Below are 20,373 nucleotides of genomic sequence, written 5' to 3' on the forward strand. Positions count from 1 at the left end.
TGGACGCTTCTGGCTAAAAAAAAGGGAAAAAAAAAAATCTTTTCTGATTCATCTGGCTAAACACATGAATTTTCCAAATTCAGTAAAAAACCCTTTTATGAGACACTTTCGTCTACCATAGATTCCATTAGACCACGCAGCAGATCTTCTCCCAGTACACGCAGTCATGTTGTCATCACAATTCCCAGTGTTCCAGAATGGTAGACACTTCCTGACCTTTATGTCTGATACATTATTTGAGAGAACATCTCCACTGACCCCATCACCTGGATTGGATCACCAACCTCTCCCAAGAGGGGCCTGGCTTCCTCCTAGCTGGGGAAATGGTAGGGAGCTCCCCCAAGTAAAGCCTCTAGGGAGAGTGACCAGGGCCCGGGTCAGGAAAGGTGCTGGTGCCCAGAGGGCCGCCTGCAGAGCCTGACGTCCCTGCAAGTGCACAGGGAGGAGAGGTGAGATCAGACTCCAGCTGAGTCAGCCTTCCATGTCAGACTGGGTGTGTTTATGCAGAGGTACAACTCAGGAATTACTGAGGAAAAAGTACAGGGCCAATTTAACCTCCTCTGAGAGACCTCCATCCCTGCTCATCACCACTCCTCGCTGAAAAGGGTCCTCTCCAGGGAAGAGCCTAGAGGGAGAGCGGGAATTCTCCCCTTGGAGGAAGAGTGCTTCCTCTACCCTTAATGTATGAACTGACAAAAATTCAAACAGAAGGAAACTGGGGTGTGAGAAATAAAGGAAGCCGTTTCATGCTCGATGTCCACTGGCTTCGGGCAGGTCCCGGTGGAAGTCCAAGAAAAAGAGCCTAAGGTCCAAAAAGATGGTTTGAGCCAAAGTTCTGAAGCATACCAGACACGAATTAAGGTATGTTAATTCTAAAAGCAACTTAAAGAAAATAGAAACATGATATGGTTTAGTCTCAGGTATTAAAAAATGAGCCGTTTCAGAAGTGGAGACCAACTGAAAATCTTCCTGTATAACCTCTTTTATAACTCTTTGATGCCTCTATGTTTGATTGATTTTTATCAGTTTTCCCAGTCTCCAATGAACCTGATTCTAGAGGCAGTTACTCTATGTTCTTATTGATGGGATTCTAACAAGTGAGGAACAGCATAGGAAACAATTTGCTGTGTAAAATCAGAGAGAGCTCAACTCACCATGGGTTAGAAACAGAGGTAGACTCTCCATTGAAAACAGGCTCCCTGAAAGCAGACTCAACTATAAACTGATTAGGAATTTATTATGAACTTCCTCTACATTCTAAAGCAGAAGGTTTAAAATTAGGCTGTAAGTCAGAACCCACAGTACCCATTTCCCACAGTATGACAAGTTTATATGGGCAACACATATATTTTAGAGTAATTTGTTGTCCCAGGAACTAATCTGAGTGCTTTACACGTGTAACTGTTTAGCCGTGGACCCTCATGGTCCTCTGGGTTGGAATGATGGGTTGCAGAGGGTGACGTCACTTCCGGATCCTCAGGCACACATGGAGAATCGGAAGATAAGGCCAGAGGGAGACGTCACTTCCGGATCATCACAAACACATGGAGAGTCGGAAGACGACCCTGGGCTTGTCTTCACATTTTCCGTGTTGTCACTTGCCGGTTCTTTGGAAGCCAACCCTAGATGTACACTCTCTTGCCAGGGCCTTTCTCTTCTCTTCCCCTGTAACCACGCAAGTCTTTGATTCCCTGCCCCCTGTCTCCTCCCAGCCCTAGGACCAAGCTTCTGAAGAACTGCACACGGGAGGAAATACAAACCAGTTTAACTTCTTCAGAGACAACCTCTAACGCTGCTCACCACCATGCTAGCTAATAAACAGCCCTCTCCCAGGAAAATCCCTAAGGAAAAGCGGGAATTCACCAAGGAGTGCTTTCTCTACCCTTAATTTATGAACCGAGAAAAATTTTAACAAGCCTACTATGAAATAAAGATGCCCTTATCCCATTTACGCCTAGTGTTCCATTATTGGAATGCTAAGCTTGTGGGATTTATATCCTACCACTCAAAACCATTCCCAAGGTCTGACTTTTCACAAAAAAATTTTGCAGCCTTCAGTATAAATGGGTTAATTCCAAAGCCTAAAGCAACCTAGTGTGTCCGGAATTGGCAGGTTCTTGGTCTCGCTGACTTCAACAATGAAGCCACAGGCCCTGCGTGGTGAGCGTTACAGTTCTTAAAAATAGTGTGTCCAGAGTTTGTTCCTTCAGATGTTCAGATCTGCCCAGAGTTTCTTCCTTCTGATGGGTTCCTAGTCTCGCTGACTTCAGGAGTGAAGCCACAGACCTTCATGGTGAGTACTACAGTTCATAAAGGCAGCACAGACCCAAAGAGTGAGCAGCAATAAGATTTATTACAAAGAGCAAAAGAACTAAGCTCCCACACCAAGAAAGAGAACCTGAGCGGGATGCCAACACTGTCTCGCATGGCCTACTTTTATTCCCTTATTTGGCCCCACCCACATCCTGCTGATTGGTCCATTTTACAGAGAGCTGATTGGTTCATTTTACAGAGAGCTGATTGGTCCATTTTACAGAGCACTGATTGGTACATTTACAAACCTTTAGCTAGACATAGAGCACTGGTTGGTGCATTTACAATCCTTTAGCTAGACAGAAAAGTTCTCCAAGTCCCCACCCAACCCAGAAGCCCAGCCAGCTTCACCTCTCACTCAGTCCGCAGTGAACCCAGCCTCCAGCTGCAGGTGTTGGCTTCCACCCAGCACAGGACTAAGCAATTTTGTGCTGAGTCCATCTCTGTGGCCACCAGCCATCCGGTGTTGGGGTTGGTCCTCAGCTTATCTGCACAGGGGCAAACCCGCCCATTGGTGGAAGGGGCCAGAGGCAGCCTGGGCTCTGAATTCCACCCAGACCTGGAGAATAGACTAGGAAGGGGAGCAAATGCCAGGGCCGCTGGTGGCCTTGCCTCTTCTGCACAGCAGCAGCTGTGGTGGCCTGAGAGTAAGGAGTTACCATAAGGATGTAGAAATAGATCACCTGAGCTGTATCCACACCCAGAGATAGGCCCACACATCTGTGGTGTGTTCATTTCAACAAAGATGCAGAGATAATTCCATGGAGGAAAAACAATAGCCTTTCAACAAATGGTGCTAGAACAATTGAGTATCTTACGCAAAAAAATTAACTTTTATCTACATCTCATATTACGTAAAAATGGAACCAAAATAGATTATAAACAACATAGAATACAAAAGTAGAAATTATGGTAGAAATCATAGGAAAAAAATCTGTGCTACCTTGAGTTAGGCAAAGATATTTTAAATTTGACAGCAAAAGTACAATCCATAAAAGAAAAGAAACTGATAAATTGGACATACTCAAAATGAAGCACATATACCAGTCAGAAGACACTACTGTTAAGAGAATAAAAAATATAAGCTACAGATCTGGAGAAAACATTTGCAAACCATATATCTGAAAAAATGGCTTGTACTTCACATCTAAAAAGACTCAAAAGTCAATAACAGGAAAAAACAATTTAAAATGGGCAAAAGAGTTGAAAAGACAGATCAGCCAAGAAGATATATGGATGAAAATTAAACACATTAAATACATGCGATATCAATAACCCTGCTACCTACCGGTTAGATGGCGGATGTTGAAAAGGCCAGCTCCACCACGCATGCGTGAGCACATGTCGGCAGGAACAAGAAGTGCCCCCAGGACGCTGAATCAAACGACGCTGAATCACGTAGGACGCTGCCTACGTGAAGGGATGAGGACACGACATTTCCTGACAGACGTCGCCATGTCTAGCAACATGAGCCTCTCCATGAAGGCATGAGGGGAGAAAACCTCTTCTCTACCTTGTCGCAGGTCCTCCAGGACAGGCGTCTCCTTTGAGAAGTAGGACTGCTTTTATAAGTAAGAAAAATATCGGTTCTTCATTTTCAAAATGACGTCTCAGATACGTGCCCAAGTGTGTCACATTGCAACAACTGCCCAGCTATGGGGTTGGTCTTGGGGAGCAGAGGGGACTAAGGGGCCTGCCTCATTAGGAGCTGCACAGGAGGGCTGAGCTTGCATTAGCAGCCTCTCCCTCCAATGCAGGAGAACGCACTGAGATTTATGGTTCATCTGAAAGTAGCTTAGAAAGACACCATATGCACTTACCATCTCTTGTAGAAGTTGCAGACAAGTTATTTAAAAGTCTCATTTCCTTAAACTGTCTTTATGGCAAAGTAAAGAGCCTCTGGGATCCACTTCAAGTGGTCGTTGTGGAGGGTACAGCAAGCCAGTCCCCGGCTAAGCATTTACCCCGCTGATTCACCACCACAGCAAGGTGGGGAGCCTTGAGTTTTTGCCTGTGCTTCACAAATGAGGAATCCGAGGCCTGAAGTGACCTGTCCAGTATGCAAGAGTGAACCCAGGGACAAAGCCAACCCGCTTTGCTGGGGCCAGTGCCTTTCCACACTCCTCTGTTTCTATATTTAAACCAAGTGAAAGGAGACCTGGAAAGTACATTAGCCCATTTGGAGGTGAATTTGATACACTCTCATTTGTCATAGAGGGTAGAAAAAGATGGAAAAGAGAAATGGGCTGGTGGGGAGGAGGGAAGAGCAGAGACCAGGGCCTCAGCCCAGCCTCCATCCGCTTCCCATTTTCCCTCCCTGCCCTTTTCCTGGAGGCCTTGCTTGCTCCTCACAAAACTGTCATTCTTAGGCCTTGCATGGATTTGGGTATTTTAACTTGTCTATTAAAAATACAATTCTGGCCCCGTATATATACTTAATATTATCATGTATCCCCTTCAAAATACTCTGTGGCCAAAGTGTGTGCCCTTTTATGCAGGATCAGGAATGGATTCTCTAGTAAATGTCTTGCATTTTTCCCATCACAAATTTAGCGTCTCAAAAATCTAGTTGAATTAGCGTCTCTTCATCCTAATTTTATTTCTCCATTTAGACAAAGCATCTTCACTTCCAACAGCTGAGCTTTTCAAAGAGATTTGTCTCTGTGTAGAATTTTTTTTAAAATACTGTATATTACCATTTCTGAAAATAAGTAACTCAAAACTTTCCTTTAAAATTATTGCAAAAATTTCATAAATTCGGTTAAATACATGCTTTGGGAAAAATACAGAGTTTGAGGGAATTTTTAAAAGACCACATATTCTGTAATTCTATTTATACGAAAGTTTTAGAACAGGCAAACCCATGGGGACATCAAGTAGATTGGTGGTGGCCAGGAACTGGTGGAGGGAGATGGTGGGCAATAGAGTGGCTGCTGACGGGTGTGGGGTTCCTTTCAAAGTAAAAATGTTCTAAAATTTACCTTATGGTTGTGGTTGCACAGCACTGAGACTATACTAACTGGCATGTACAGTTTATTAATTATATTTCAACAAGGCTATTAAAATGTTCAGTTTCCAAAAATATATCAGTGCATGTAATTGCAATATGTTTAGGTCTACTGGAATTTATTTAATGAAATTTATTAAGTAATGTCTAGTTAATACACTTCAATGGGGATTTGAATTTTATATGTGTGTAAGTTACTCATCTGAATTTTTTTTTTCCAGTTATTATCAGTGCTTCACAAAGTTGGAATTCCAGCTGTTAAACTTACTATCGGCCGGGTGCAGTGGGTCACGCCTGTAATCCCAGCACTTTGAGAGGCCAAGGCGGTCAGATCACTTGAGGCCAGGAGTTTGAGACAAGCTTGAGCAACATGGCAAAACCCCATCTGTACTAAAAATACAAAAAATACTTAGCTGGGTGTGGTGGCACGTGCTTGTAGTCCCAGCTACTTGGGAGGCTGATGCAGGAGAATCACTTGAACCCAGGAGGTAGAGGTTGTAGTGAGCCAAGATCACGCCACTGCACAGCAGCCTGGGCAACAGGAATGAAACCGTGTCTGAAGAAAACAAAACAAACACACAAAACCCAAAAAACTTACTATGTAGCCCTGGGCAAAGTGACTTTTCAAAGCCTTGTATTCTTTATTCTCAAATAATACAACCAGCACCTCCCCCATTACACACATACACCAGCGTACACACACACACACACACACACAAACCCAGCACATAATTCTTTTTTGCAAAGACTTCTTAGAAAGACAAGAAAGGTAAGTACTAGTTTTTCATACATATGTATGCTACAAGAACCAATCAATAAAATAAAACAACAAATAATATATATTGTAGCTTCTTAAGAATCTTCAGCTTTTAAAGTCTCAAGTCTCTCCAGGGCTCCCAGAACCCCAGTGACGACTCCTCAACGGAGATGGGATCCCGGAAGAGCCCGGATCATAGTGGGAGGGAGGAAGATAAGGAAACTCCAGTCTGTGCTAGAAGAATTTCCTGAATTAACGTTTTTGTCAGGATTAAGTGTGAATTATCAACTACACAGGAACCAGAGTTTGCTAGAATAAATGGTAGGTTTAAGTGATTCTTTTAAGATGAAAATTGATTGGGATTGGGTAAAGTCTGTGATGTGATCACGTAAGGTTTGTGGACAGAAGACAAGAGTTTTGAAGTGAGCCTTCACAAGAACATTGCTGTTTGGTAAATGAACTTTTTGCTCAGATTAGCAACATGCTGTCCTGATAGAAGTTTGCACAGGTAAACAAACTGTTTATCTTGATAAACTGATTTATAGGAATGCCTTGAAACAAATATTAGAGTTGCATGCAAAATGTCACTTCATGTTTCAGTAAAATTACCCAGAAAACCAACATATATGCCACAAGACACTGATACCAAGAGTCTGGCTGTCTCACAGAGACAGTGAGACCAAGCCTAGGAATGATTCTGATTATCAGAATGAGCCCCATTGTGAGAATATCAAACCAGAAATTAGACTCATGACAAGAAGCCACTAGGGATGAACAAGGCATAGTAGGGGAGGAACATTATAGACACCATTGCTGAGAGGCAGCAGGTGCCTGTTAACAGTACAGAACCGTACATAGGCAACATGCTAAGAAAATGCCTAGGAAAACAGGGAAGGAAAGCCCCCAGATTTGAGGATGACACTCTAGAGCCAGTCATCTGGCACACTTATAATGGGTGTTGACGGAAACTTCACTTCTCACGATTTTCTCCTTCTTCTGAAATAACTTGTCTTCATTTGCGTAACTTGAGTTCTCCAGAATGTCATCTGCTCTGGTACGTTCCTCACCATCTTTGCTGTAAAGTTTTCTGATGGGACTGGGGCCCAGGCGGTGGTGTACCTGGGTGACATAACTCTCAGGTTAATTGTGGACTAGTGGCCAAAAGCAAAGTATGGTGTTCCTTCCACGTGACTCTAGGGCATGATTTTTCTTTTCATCTTTCCTTAAAAGACAACATTTCCAGGTCTTAGTCTAGTGGATGCTGCTTTGGAGCCACGAAGAAAAAGCAGCCTGTGCCGATTGACCATGAGCCTGAGTACACTGCATGAACCTGTGGAAGTACCTTTTCTGTGTCTGCCTGAAGTAAGATAAAGTTGAAAATCGGGGGGTAAATACTTTGCATAATGGCAAACCTGTGATAGTTTCACAGGGTGAGAGTTTATAGGGCTGCCAGGGAGTGTGGACTCATGGGATGAGTGTGATGTCTTCACCAGGGAACCCATGCCAGATGCTTTGGATGGCTTTAACTCTGTGGTACCACTGGATGCCTCAAGGTTCTGAGCGAGCAGAAGGCTTCTTTCAAAGCTCTTCAGTGACAACGCCAGCAAAACTAGAACAATGAATTCATTATTTACATTGGGAGCCAGCATAATTATGCTTATTTATATATTTGCTTTCTCTACTATACAGTCCATAAATCTCCGATCAGTAAAACTCCAAGTAAATTCTGAGAAAAGTTAAACAATGACCAGGACACAGTCAAAACTCATTATACAGTGTAGTCATATGAAATTCAAAAAGGGGCCCAGACTCTGTGTGTAGAGGCTCGGGCTCCTGTGCATTTTCCATTTTTCAGTGTTATCGGTGTCATGCTGTTGACCCGTAGACATGCTCCAAGGTCGTGTTCAGCAAGTGGTAGTGTCGTCACTGGTATTGATTGAGTGCAGTGACTGAGCCTTCTTTGTTGTCTGGGTAAATTATGTAAAAATCATGTGCAAGGTTCTATTGGAGGTCCTCTGGCACCACCAAGTGGCTGGCCTGGCAGCCCCCAGCCTGCCTGGCTGAGTTCCCCACCAGATTCACACTTCTCTTCTCTGATTCTGCAAAATTTCTGAGTTGTGTCATCATTTGTAATCAGTTAGATTCATTTGTCACAGTCGTTCTTCTAGTTTGAGATTCCCTCAAATCCTAGTTGAGTTTTTTTTTAAATTTGCATACAATAAATTTGACTTTTTGGCTTTTCTATGTCTTTGCACAACTCAGAAATGCAGTCAAAAATCTTCCACCCACTACCACACAGAACAGTTCTATCACTCATCAACCCATCCCCAAACCCTTAGAAGCCCTGCACCCTTTTCTGTTCCTGCACATTTGCCTTCTCCAGGATGTGATGTAAGTGGAACATATAATATGCAGACTTTGGGGGCTGCCTTTTTCACTTACGAAAATGCAGTTAAGACTCGTCTAGGTCATGTGAGTCAGTTGCTCACTCCTTTCACTGTTAAGTAGTCTTACGTCGTGTGAACACACCACAGTCTGTTTCTCCACTCATGTGTTGAAGGACAACTTGGTTGTTTCCGGTTTGAGGTGTTATGAATAAAACTGTTACAGACATCTGCAAATTGTTTTTTGTGTGAACGCAGTTTTCCATTCACTTAGATGAACATCTGGGACAGGACTTCGTGAGCCGTGAGATGAGTGTACGTTTATAAGAAATAGGCAATCTGCCATCCAAGGTGTATGGGCGTCCAAGTAGAATACTACTTTTGCATTCCTACCAGCAATGGGAATTCTTGTGGCTTCACATACCTATCCGCATTTGGTGTTGTCAATTTTATTTTAAGCTTTAATTTTAGCAGTACTTGAGGATGATAGAGAGAAAAAAAATTCTGGATATAAGTACTTTATCAAATATGAAATTTGCAAGTAATAGCCCCAAGTCTGTGGCTTGCTGTTTTACCATATTTACAGTGTCTTTTGCAATGCAAACACTTTAAATTTTGTTAAAGTCAAATTTTAAAAATTCTTCTTTCATTGAGTGTGCTTTTGGTATTGTATCTTAAAACTCACTACCAAAGCCAAAGTCATGCAGCTTTTCTGTTATGTTTTTTTCAAAAGTTGTATGGTTTTGCATTTTACATTCAAATCTATAATGCACTACGAATTAATGTTTGTATATGGAAAAGGTATATATTGGTCGTATTTGGGACATTTGCATACTAATTGTTCCAACACAATTAACTGAAAAGATTCTCTTTCTTTCCTAACTTGACTTGTACCTTTGCCAAAAGTCACTTGTCAATATATGTCTGAGTCAGTTTCTCTGTTCTTGCTTTTATTCCATTGATTGACTGTCCCAACGCCAATACCACTTTGTATTGTTTACTGTCGCGTTATAGTGTCTTAAAATCAAGTTGTATGAGTACTTTATCTTTGTTGTTTTGTTCGTTTTCCAGAATTTTGTTTTGTTTTCTTGCAGAATTTTTGTGATTATTGTAGTTTCTTTGCCTTTCTATGTTAATTTTGATTCAGCTTGTTGTTATTTACAAAGTAGACTTGCTGGAATTTTATTGAGATTGCATTGCTCAAATCAAGGAAAATGGGAGAATGGACATCTTTGAAATATTGAGTCTCAAATCCATGAAACTGCATATTTCTTCATTTACTTAGATTTTTTTCTTTCTTTCATCAGTGTTTTGTAGTTTTCAGCATACAAACACTGCACCTATTTTGTTATGTTTATACCTAAAGCTTCATTTGTTTTAGTGCAATTTAATGCATTTTAAATAGTATTGTGTATATTTTAGGTTTACAATATGATGCTACAAAATATAGATAGTAAAATGGTTACAATGGTGAAACAGATTAACGTATCTATTATCTCACTTTTTTTTTGTGACAAAGACAGCGAAAATCTACTTATTTAACAAAAATCCTTAACTTGGTGCAATTTTATTAAGTTCAGCCCTCATGTTGTGCATCCAGTCTCCGGAACTGTTGGCCCTCATACCTTCTATGATATTTTGATTCCTTTGACCTACATCCCCGCATGTCCTCTTGCAATCCCCACCCATGGAAACACTGTTACACACACTGTCTCTGTGTATTTGAGAGTTTTTTTTTTTTTAATCTCACATATAAGTGAGATCATTCAATTGTTTTCTTTCTGTGTCTGAGTATTTCACATAGAATCATGTCCTCCAGGCCAAGCCATGTTGTGCAAATGACATTTTATAAAATTCAAATTCCAAATATTCATTATTGCAGGTAGAAACATTTTTAATTTTCATGTAAGCTATTTCCTTTTGGGCATAGAGATGTTCATAATATTACTGATTTTAGGTGTTTCCTATTTTCTATTACAAGCACCTAGTACTCTACATTTCCCTCAAAGCACTGCTTAGCTGTATCCTGATAATTTTGATATATAGTATTTTAATTTTTATTTGATTCAAAATATTTTTAGTTTAGTGTAAGACTTCAGTTTTGACCCATCGTTGATTTAGAAGTGTGTTGTTTATTTGCCATATATTCAGGGATTTTCCAGATATGTTTTTGTTTATTTTCAGTTAATTTCATTATGGTCTCAGAACATACTTTGCTTGTTTTCTACTCTTTTATCATGTTTAAGGTTTAGTCTATGGCACAGAACATCAGCTGTCTTGGTAAAATATTTCAATTTAAAGATATACATTGCTGCTGTTTGGAGGAATTTTCTATAAATGCCAATAATACTTAGTAGTATTTATGGAATAAAAATAGGACAAAGGATTAGTGATCTTCTGTTTGGCAAAGTTTTCCTAAAAAGGACACAAGAAATTATACATTATAAATTTTAAAAAATGAAAATTATAATCTTTTATTCTTCAAAAGACATCATTAAAATGATTTAATAGATTGAAAGGAAGTATTGCAAAATAAATATCTGAGAAAGAGCTTTTGTTCTGAATATACAAATAATTTAAAATGCAATGGTAAGAAAACAAACAACTCCGTACATTTGTGGACTGAGTTGGACAAATATTTTAATGGATATTTCAACAACAACAAGAAGAACAAGAAAAGATGCACAAATGGCAAATAAGCAGTGGAAAAGGTGCTCAATAGTATTAGTCTTTAAGGAAAAGGAGGTTAAAACTATAAGGGCAATACCATTGCACACCTGTGAGAATAGCTAATATTTAAAAGTATGACCATAGCAAACGCTGGTGAGGATGGAGAGCAATTTCAAATCTTATACAGTCCAACTGGGAATGTAAACTGTTTTGGAAAACAGTGTGGTCAATTTATAAAACATTAAACATTCACCTACCATATGACTCAGATATTCTAATCCTACAATTAATACATTTGAGACCCAAATTTTTGGATACAAATGCTCATATCACTTTTTATTTTTAATAACCAAAACCTGAAAATAATAGAAATGTCCATTAGCAGGTGAATGGGTAGATAAATTGTGCTGTGCTTTTGGAAGGGGCAACGGCTCAGCCATAAAAAGCAACAAGCTACTGGGGGACGTAGTGAGTGGATGATGCCCCCAAAATTGTTCGGTGAAATTAAAGCAGCCGGATTAAAAGTAAGAAAGAACATGCACTGTAAGACTCCATTTACATGAAATTGTGGAAAATGAAAACTACTTTACAGTGGCAGAAATCAAACTGCCAGTTGCCTCAGACAGGAGCGGAGGGAGAAATGGACACCAAGGAACATGAGGAAGCCTTTAGGTTACAGAAACACACGTTTTCATGGGAAATCAATATGTCACTGTATTAGTATTCATCAATACATGCAACTTATTTTACAGCCATCACACCTCATTAAACACAAGATGAAATAAAGACATTTCAAGTCAGAGAAGAGTTGATCAATTTCCTGCCACAGAATGACATCAGAAATAAACAGTAAAAGAAGTTTCTTGAGCTGAAAGGAAAGTCCAGAACATCCTACAGGTAAGCAGAGATCATCAGGAAAGAATGAAGCACTCCAGAAACTGTAAAAATAACAAGAACTGTTTAAAACAACAACGATAACAATTTAGTGCAAGTTTTATAATGTGTGTATAAGTAAAATTTTATATTAGTGCAAAAATGGAGTTAACTATTGGAAGCTTCTTGTATTTTCAGAGAAATATTAAAATGACTACTTTAAACATTAGCTACTCAAAGATGCTTAGGGTAGTTGCTAAGAGAATAATAAAATAATGTACTAAAATACAATGAAAAAGAAAAATCAATGCGTGAAAATACTTATCTGAAAGAAATTAAGAAAACTGGAACAAAAATAAAAACAGACAAGACAAATAGAATCATTTAGTAGGATGGTAGGCTTACTTAAACACAATTATTTTAGTAATTTAATGTATAAAACTGAACACTCTAATTAGAAGACAAAGATGGTCTGTATGAAAAACCAAGAATCCAACAATATGAAATTTGCAGGGGGCACATTTTAGATGAAATAATACAGACAGGCTGGAGATCAATGTCTATAGAGTGGGAGTCATGGACACACTGTGTTTAAGAGGCAGCTGAGGTAGCTATAGCACTACGAGACAGTTGATTTTAATTAAGGCGAAAACATTGCTAAAGATAAAAACTGCATTTCAAAAAACAGGAAGATACAAAACTCATAATTGTGTGCGTGTGCCTAATAACATTGCTAAACATGTATAGGAAAAAAAAAAAAAGACGTAACTAAGCAGAGGAAGATAAATATTCAAAAGCATAGTTGAGGATTTTAACACCTGTTTCTGAAGCTGAGAGAATAAACAAACCAAAAAAAAAAAAAAGTATAAAAATAGCCTTTGAGGGACACAACTAAATTTTCCAGAACACGGCACCCAACAACTGCAGTGCACCCAACAACAACAACTCTTTATCAAGGGAACAAGGAACATTTACCAAAGCAGACTCGACCATAAAACGCATCTCAACAAATTAAAAATAAAAAGATAAGTAAAATCACACAAACTCTGTTTTCCTGCACAACACAATCACACTGTAACACAACAGAAAGATAACTGAAATAATCGCACAAACACTTCCACGTTGTTACGCATAGAAGGAGCACGACGGACATTGAGAATGTGTTGTATTGAAAAATGATAAGTGTCATATCAAAACATGAGGGATGAGCTAGAGCAGTGCTTAGAGAAAACTGTATAGCTTTAGTTGCATATATTTAATAGGAAGAAAGTTTTGGAATAAAGGCCCAGAGCTTCTGCCCCCAGAAACTGGGAAAAGAACAGCAAATTAAACCCAAAGATATAAGGAAGCAAATTATAAACTAAGTTGGAAAACTAAGAATTTTCTGGTTTGAGCAGGTAATCGTTTGATTTTTCATTGCTCCAATTAAAAAGCAACCAAAATTCTTTTTTAATAGTTCTAATTAAAAAGCAGCCCAAACTGTTTTTCACTCACACACTTACCTGTTCCAGGCATCGTGTTGAGCTTGCAAGAGCTATCAAGCATAGTCTATGTGAGGAGTCAAAACGAACCCATTAAACCTTCAATAAGAGCACAAGAGAGTAAGGGATACAAGGGTTTCCACAAGGCGAAATTAAAGAAAACAATAGATCCTGTTGTGAACCATCCGACATTGCAGAGGGAGTGTGTGAGAACAGCTGGGCTGGTGAGGGGTGGCTCCCCACCTTGCTCTGCCCGGGGCCGCTCTTGGGACACAGAGCGGGTCTGGCTGTGCTGCCATCTGTCCTGTCAGGGACAGGTCTGATATGTCCACCCAAGAACTGTTGGCTTTTTCTCTATTTTTAAAAGCTAAAGCACTTTCTTTGATCTTCCACCACACCCCTGCTTCAGGATGGAGAAGGTAAAAAATTACTGTCCCCACTGTAAAGATGAAGAAAGTGGGATGTGTAAAGGTGATAACCCTGCACACAGCACAGTCAGAGTCAAGACTCAGGACAATCTCCCGCCCTGCTCCTGTCCCCTCATAGCAATGGCACTTGGAGCTCAGCAGGAGGTGAGGAAGCAGCCTGGAGACCATTCAGAGGCAGCCGTGGAAAATCCTGGCTTGAGCTGGACTGGGCAGCTGCCGAGTGCCGGGGCAGAAAAGCACGCAGGCCGGGCCAGTGGGGGAGCACACACAGCTGCACACAGGACAGAAGGCCCACACGTCTCAAGACGCACACGTGCATTAGGTTTCTTCCTTCATAAAAAGTCACTAACTAGGTAAATCTGTCACATTTATTCAACATCAGCTGCATCGGTGCCTCAGAGTTTGACCCAAATATGTGTTCTGTCACCCAGGAGACTTGAAACATGCTAACTCAGTCATGGCAACTTCACACTGCAGGCTCGAAATCACAGGGGCTCTTCACAGAAGGGTGCAGGGGTCTGGGTGTCAGCAGGGCTGAGAGACCAGAGCCACGGCCTCCAGGGCTGCACAGCCTGTGAAATTCACTCTGGCCATTTTTTTTGCTTAGGCCAGCAATAACTTCCCTCATCAGAGGAACATCAATTTTGTTTTAATATGCCATAAATCTTTTGTCATCCCTGGCTGGTGACTAGACATAGATTATTGCCATATTATATGCCATATTGCAAATAACAAAAAATAACCAGGCTCTATCACTGTGGTGAAATGCAAATCCTAGATTTAAAACTGTTTTTCAACATAAAGTCATGGGAATGGAAGTTCAAACACCAAAACAAAGTTATATAACAGGAATAATAAATTAAAGATGTCAAGCAGCAGATGCGGAGAGAGCGAGCACACACACTCACTCACGCCTGCCGGAGCCACAAAAGCTAAGGCCTGTTGCCACAGTTTATTTAAAATGTATATGCACGCGTAATTCCCAAACCCGGCAAATCACTGCTTAGGCATTTTGACAAGCATTTAGATAAACAGAAAGAATTAGCTGTGGTAGTTCTTTTTTATATATATATAACTGGCTCAACAAACAAAAGAAAAATACTGAAAGTGTTTCACAGCTGAGGCTGCAGGAGTTAGGGCAGTAACAACGCTCACAACTGTCAGGTCCTGTGACTTACAGGAATAATAACACTGTGAAAGCGATCCGTGGACTAAGTACCAAGAAATATGCAGTAACTTTCACTGCTCCTTTGCTCTAATACATACGACTCCTAGCTGCTTTGAAAGGATGTATTCCTTATTTTCATGTTTCATGAAATTTTATAATTGTTAAATTTTTCTAATCCCTGCCCTGACGTTACTGGCTGTTTGATCTTGGGCAATTTAATTCCTTTCTCAAAGCCTGTTTACTGATTTATAAGATGAAATAATAGTGTCCACCTCATAAAAATACCATGAACATTTATAGAAACGATGCATTTAACACCATCTCAGTATGGGGCTTTCCAGTTAGAAGATCTTTACCAATTCAGCTTTTATTGTTTACAGTTTACGGTGTCATGTATGACCTGCTTTCTTCTTTAGCTACTCACTTTTGTTAAGTTATAAATTATGCTTTTCTATGTGAAGTAAGCCAAGATAAAGGGACTCCAGAGCATTGCAGTGGGAAGTGGATATATTCTAACTTTAAACAAAATGACCAGCCTTGGGAGTGAGGGTGTTATCTGATGTGGGGTCCTGATTAGGAAAAGGAGCCAGGCTAGGGGGAGCAGGGAAAGCAAAAAGACAAAGCAGATAAATTATAAATCTGCCTTTCTTCGTGGTGCAGGACACACAGCCCTCCTGCACAAATAGTCCATCTAACACACAATCTCCCTATGCCTGACTTACCAGCAGACACCTCAGCTGATAGAAAAATGCAAGTGAGCTCACTGCAATCTTAGTGTTACCAGTACTGCACATATCCCTCTCCAGCACAAGGACCATCCTATAAAATACTCAGCAAGCTTTTATCTCCTGGAACTCAGCATCTTTCTTGCTGATCTACCCATTGCATCCTTGCAACATATTTTCATACTTTCTTTAATAAATCCTCCTTTCTTTGCCTTGTAGGTAAAGGTAAACTGCCTTTGTAAATTCCTTTCCTGTATGCACCGCTGTCCCCAGTTAGTCACTATCCACAACACTCAATCCTTCTGTTTAGAAAGCCTGGAGAGTGATGCACATGGATGTCTGGAAGCGCATTCCACGTAGAAATGATGACAACTTCAAATTCATGCTTGTTGTTAAAGTGATAGGAAGGAGGACCACCTGGCCAGGCCATGAAAACAACAACAGGGAGGTGCATAGCAAGAAAATAAGTGCCCTAGCAGGAAGCAGATGGCACGTTCAAAAGAGAAGTGTGGAGGTGTGATCAGTTAAGCAAACCATTCCAAACCCTTGGCCTGAAGCAAGGCGAGGTATAACCATGGAGCCCCACAAGAACCTGTGCTGTAGGGTGCCCACTGGACAGGATCTGTGAACACACAGAAGAGCAGCCCTTGCCAATACCTGGCCGAGGAGAAGGGAGAGAGAGAGACTTCCCCAGCTTCACCCTTCTCCCACATCCCGAGGTCCTCTTGGTGTTCCCAGTTCTAAACCCAGCAGAAAACAGAAAGCAAGGAGCCTGCACCTAAAGGTCATGAGGTTCAGCCTCCTGGCACCTAGCAGTGGGGAAGAATGGAGAGCTCTCTGAAACGGGCAGAGAGGACATGCACAGCCTTAGATAGAGGAGAGGTTGTGGGGTGTATTACATGAGGTCTTGAAAACCCTGCAAGGGATTTCACCCTGCTGGAGTGGGAAGTTGTAGGAGACACAGTCAGGAGAGGGACTGCGTCTGACTCAGACTTAAAAAGGTCCTTCTGGCTGATGTGTTGAAAAGGGCAGAAGAGAGAAATGGGTGAAGCAGGATAACTTTAGGAGGCTGCTACCATCATTCAATGAGAGGGACAATGGCCTAAGAAGATGGCTAGTTGGAAAAATGCAAAGGAGAGGTTAGATGCTTGATATGTTCTGACGGTAGCACCAACGGGGCTTGGTGATGATTGGATCTGAGTGATGAGATAAGGAGAAGCATCAGAAGATGACTCCAGGATCTCTGACCAGAGTAGCTGGAAGGGAGAAGTCATCACTAACAAATGTGAGGGATCTGCAGGAGGAACTGGTGTGCAGGGAAGATGGAAAGTGGTTTGGACATGTTGAGTCTGAACTGTTTACGTAGCAAAATAGAGACTTTAATGAGGCAAAAGCTGATACAAGCCTGAAGTTGAAGAAAGAGGTTAGGTCTCGATGTATTAATTTAAGAATATCAGCAAGATGGAACCTAGATTCCTACAATCAGGGAGCACATATACATGTGCGTAAGTGTGTATGCCCAGCACACCATCAGCTCTACATAAACTTTCGATATTATTCTTATTCTTAATTCTTCTTCTTCTTTGCCTTCAGTATACTTGATTAGGATTTATACACTATTTTTTGTTCTGCTAAAATAAACCTTGACATTCTGTGAGACTGTAGCTTTAGCAGAATTTCTGACCGGTTCAAACTTATATAGACCTGTTTCTTCCTGCTTATACCAATAACTACAACTAGAAACTCTGAAAATAACGCAAGAAACAACCAAAGGAGGACTCTGAATGGTGGCTGGATAAAGGTGGAATGGTTTGGTACCTAAGAACTAAAAAAGAGGAAAACATGAGCACAGCAGCAGGGCATCCGATATACCCCTACCCATACAAGAAGGAGACCCAGAGGCACCATTTCCAGAGCCCAAACCAATGGCAGAACCAAACCCAGGTAGATGTACAACTGATAAACATCATTATTACAAACATTTTCTCGGGCCGTTATCTTTTTATCTTGGATGCTTTCCCTTAGAGATGCTTTACAATGGAATGTCGTTCTAATCTGTGGATCACTGACTTTCCATGCCTTCGTGGTTTTAAAAACGTTAGTCTTATCTAGACGTGCTTTCCTCATTGCACAGATTAACTGAGTTAATGTGTGCACAACTAATGGGGGAAGGATGATTTGAGCCGAATCCCACAGCGCAACGCACACCTGTAGGTAATGAACACAAAGAAAAAGCATCTTGAAATTGACCAGAAAGAAACCCATTACCTATAGGTGAACAGCAGTTAAAATGTGAAGGATTTATCATCTGAAATGATGAAAGCCACAAAGAAGCAGCCCAATAGCTTTTTTCTTGTTTTCCCCACACCATTTAACCGCTGAATGAAAAGAACTTTCAACTCCAAATAAAGACATACTCAGATGAAAGAAAAGTAGAAAGATATAAGTTGCTTGTGGAAACAGAGATAAGCCCTAACATATCAATAATTATATAAAGTGTAAATGACCTAAATACATCAATCAAAATACACAGATTGGCAGAGTGGATAAAGAAAATGCCACTCACCTATATGCCCTTTATTAGCAACTCACTTTAAATTCAATTATATGGCCAGTTTGAAAGTAGAAGGATGAACAAAGATAGACCATGCAGCATTAATCTAAAAATCAGAAGAGACTCTATTAATATCTAATAAAGTAGACTTCAGAGCAAAGAAAATTACTAGAGACAAAGAGGGACACTACAAAAATGATAAAAAGATAAATCTACCAGGAAGTTATAATAATTCTAAATGTATATGCACCAAACAACAGCACCTTAAAATGCATGAATCAACAACTGAAAGGAGAAATAGACAAATCAAACATTATGATTGTAGATTTTAATACCTCTTTGTCAGCAACTGATAAATAAGCAGAAAACCAGCCAGGATACATAGGATCTGAATAATCACAATCAATTAACAGTATCTAATTGACATAACCAATACATTCCATACGACAATAGCAGGATATGCATGTTTACAGGTGTCCACGGAGCATTCACTAAGATAGACCACATCCTGAGTCATAAAACAAATCTCAATACATTTAAAAATTATAGTCATATAGTCTATTATCTAACATAATGAAAGCAAACTAGAAATGAATAACTAAAAATCAACAGGAAAATCTCTAAACATAAGGAAATTAAACTACAGACTTTTAAATGAGCCATTTGTCAGGAAAAAGTCTCCAAAGGTTTAAAAAATACATAGAATAGAATGAAAATGAAAATACAGCATTTCAAAATATGTGCAACACAGCTAAAGCAGTGCTGAGAGGGAAATTTATAACATGAATTGCTTATACTACAAAACAGTAAAGGTTTCAAATCAATTAAGTGAATGCCTCAAAAAAGTAGAAAAGTACAACAAAATAAACTAAAATCAAGTAGATAGAAGGAAATAATAGGGAGCAAAATCTGTGAAACCAAAACAGAAATTTAATAGAAAAAATTAAAATCTAAAGCTGTTTTTTCAAAAAAATCAACGAAGTTTACAGACTCTAGCAAGACTGACAAACGAAAGAAGATACAAACCAGAAATATCAGGAGTAAAATAAGTGATATCACTACAGATCCTACCGTGATCTAAATAAAATAAAGGACTGCAACAACCAATTTATGTTCATAAGTCTGACCACTCAGAAGAAATAAATCACTTCCTTGAAAATCACAAACCGAAACATCTCAACCAAGATGAAATAGATAACTGGAAGAGTTTTATAAACATTAAAGACATTGAAGCCTAACTAAAAATCTCCCAAAAAGAGATTTTCAGGCCCACATGATTTCACTGGAGGATTCTAACAGAATTCTCTTCTTTAAAGAAGAGCTAACAGCAATTTTATACAACCTCTTCCAGAAAATAAAAGAGGGGAAAACATTTCAACTTATTTTATAAGCTCAGAATTATCCTGATACCAAAACCATGAAAGAAAACACAAGAAAAGAAATCTATCACTGAAACCTTTTCAAGGGGAAGACTAGACTTTGGCATTAGGAAAGTTTAATTTCACTAACCATTCTCCCAATTTATTTGCAATTGTTTCCTTGTATTTTAGTTGCATATCTTTTTTAATCCCAAGATATATTATTATTTTATTATTGTTATTTATATCATTATGGTTGTTTACATTTAGTCACATAATTATCACTCTCTTTTCTCTTAATTTTTTTTTTTTAATGTCAGATCTTCGTTCTAGGATTATTTTCTTCTGACTGAAATCCTTCAAAATAATCCTCTAGCGCTATACTTAATAATAATGTTCTCCCTACAGGTGACTTAGTTTTTTGTTATCTAAAATGTCTTTATATTGCTGTAATTCTTGAAGCTAATTTTGCTAGGTATACCATCCTCAGCTGGTAATTCTTTTCTTACGGTGCTTGGAAAAGGTTATTCTTCTGTCTCCTAATTCTCATTGTTTCTGTTCACAAATCTTCTGGCAGTTAAATTATTTCATTACAGATGTTTCTCGTGTCTCTGTAGCTGCATTTAAGATCTTCTCTTTGTTTTTGCTGTTCTGA

General features: G+C 39.6%; 1 long non-coding RNA gene across 1 annotated transcript in view; it reads left to right on the plus strand.

Moving 5' to 3' along the window:
* The first annotated feature begins 201 nt into the window (after positions 1-201).
* LOC112623259 overlaps positions 202-20,373 on the plus strand; it is a 35,031-nt gene continuing 14,859 nt past the window's right edge. Inside the window, exons 1-3 of the long non-coding RNA XR_003119113.1 lie at positions 202-326; positions 7,321-7,439; positions 11,884-12,028. This is a non-coding gene — a long non-coding RNA (uncharacterized LOC112623259). The remainder of the gene's footprint in view (positions 327-7,320; positions 7,440-11,883; positions 12,029-20,373) is intronic.

Source organism: Theropithecus gelada, chromosome 4 (genome assembly GCF_003255815.1).
Source record: "Theropithecus gelada isolate Dixy chromosome 4, Tgel_1.0, whole genome shotgun sequence".
In the NCBI taxonomy this organism is placed as follows: domain Eukaryota; kingdom Metazoa; phylum Chordata; class Mammalia; order Primates; family Cercopithecidae; genus Theropithecus; species Theropithecus gelada.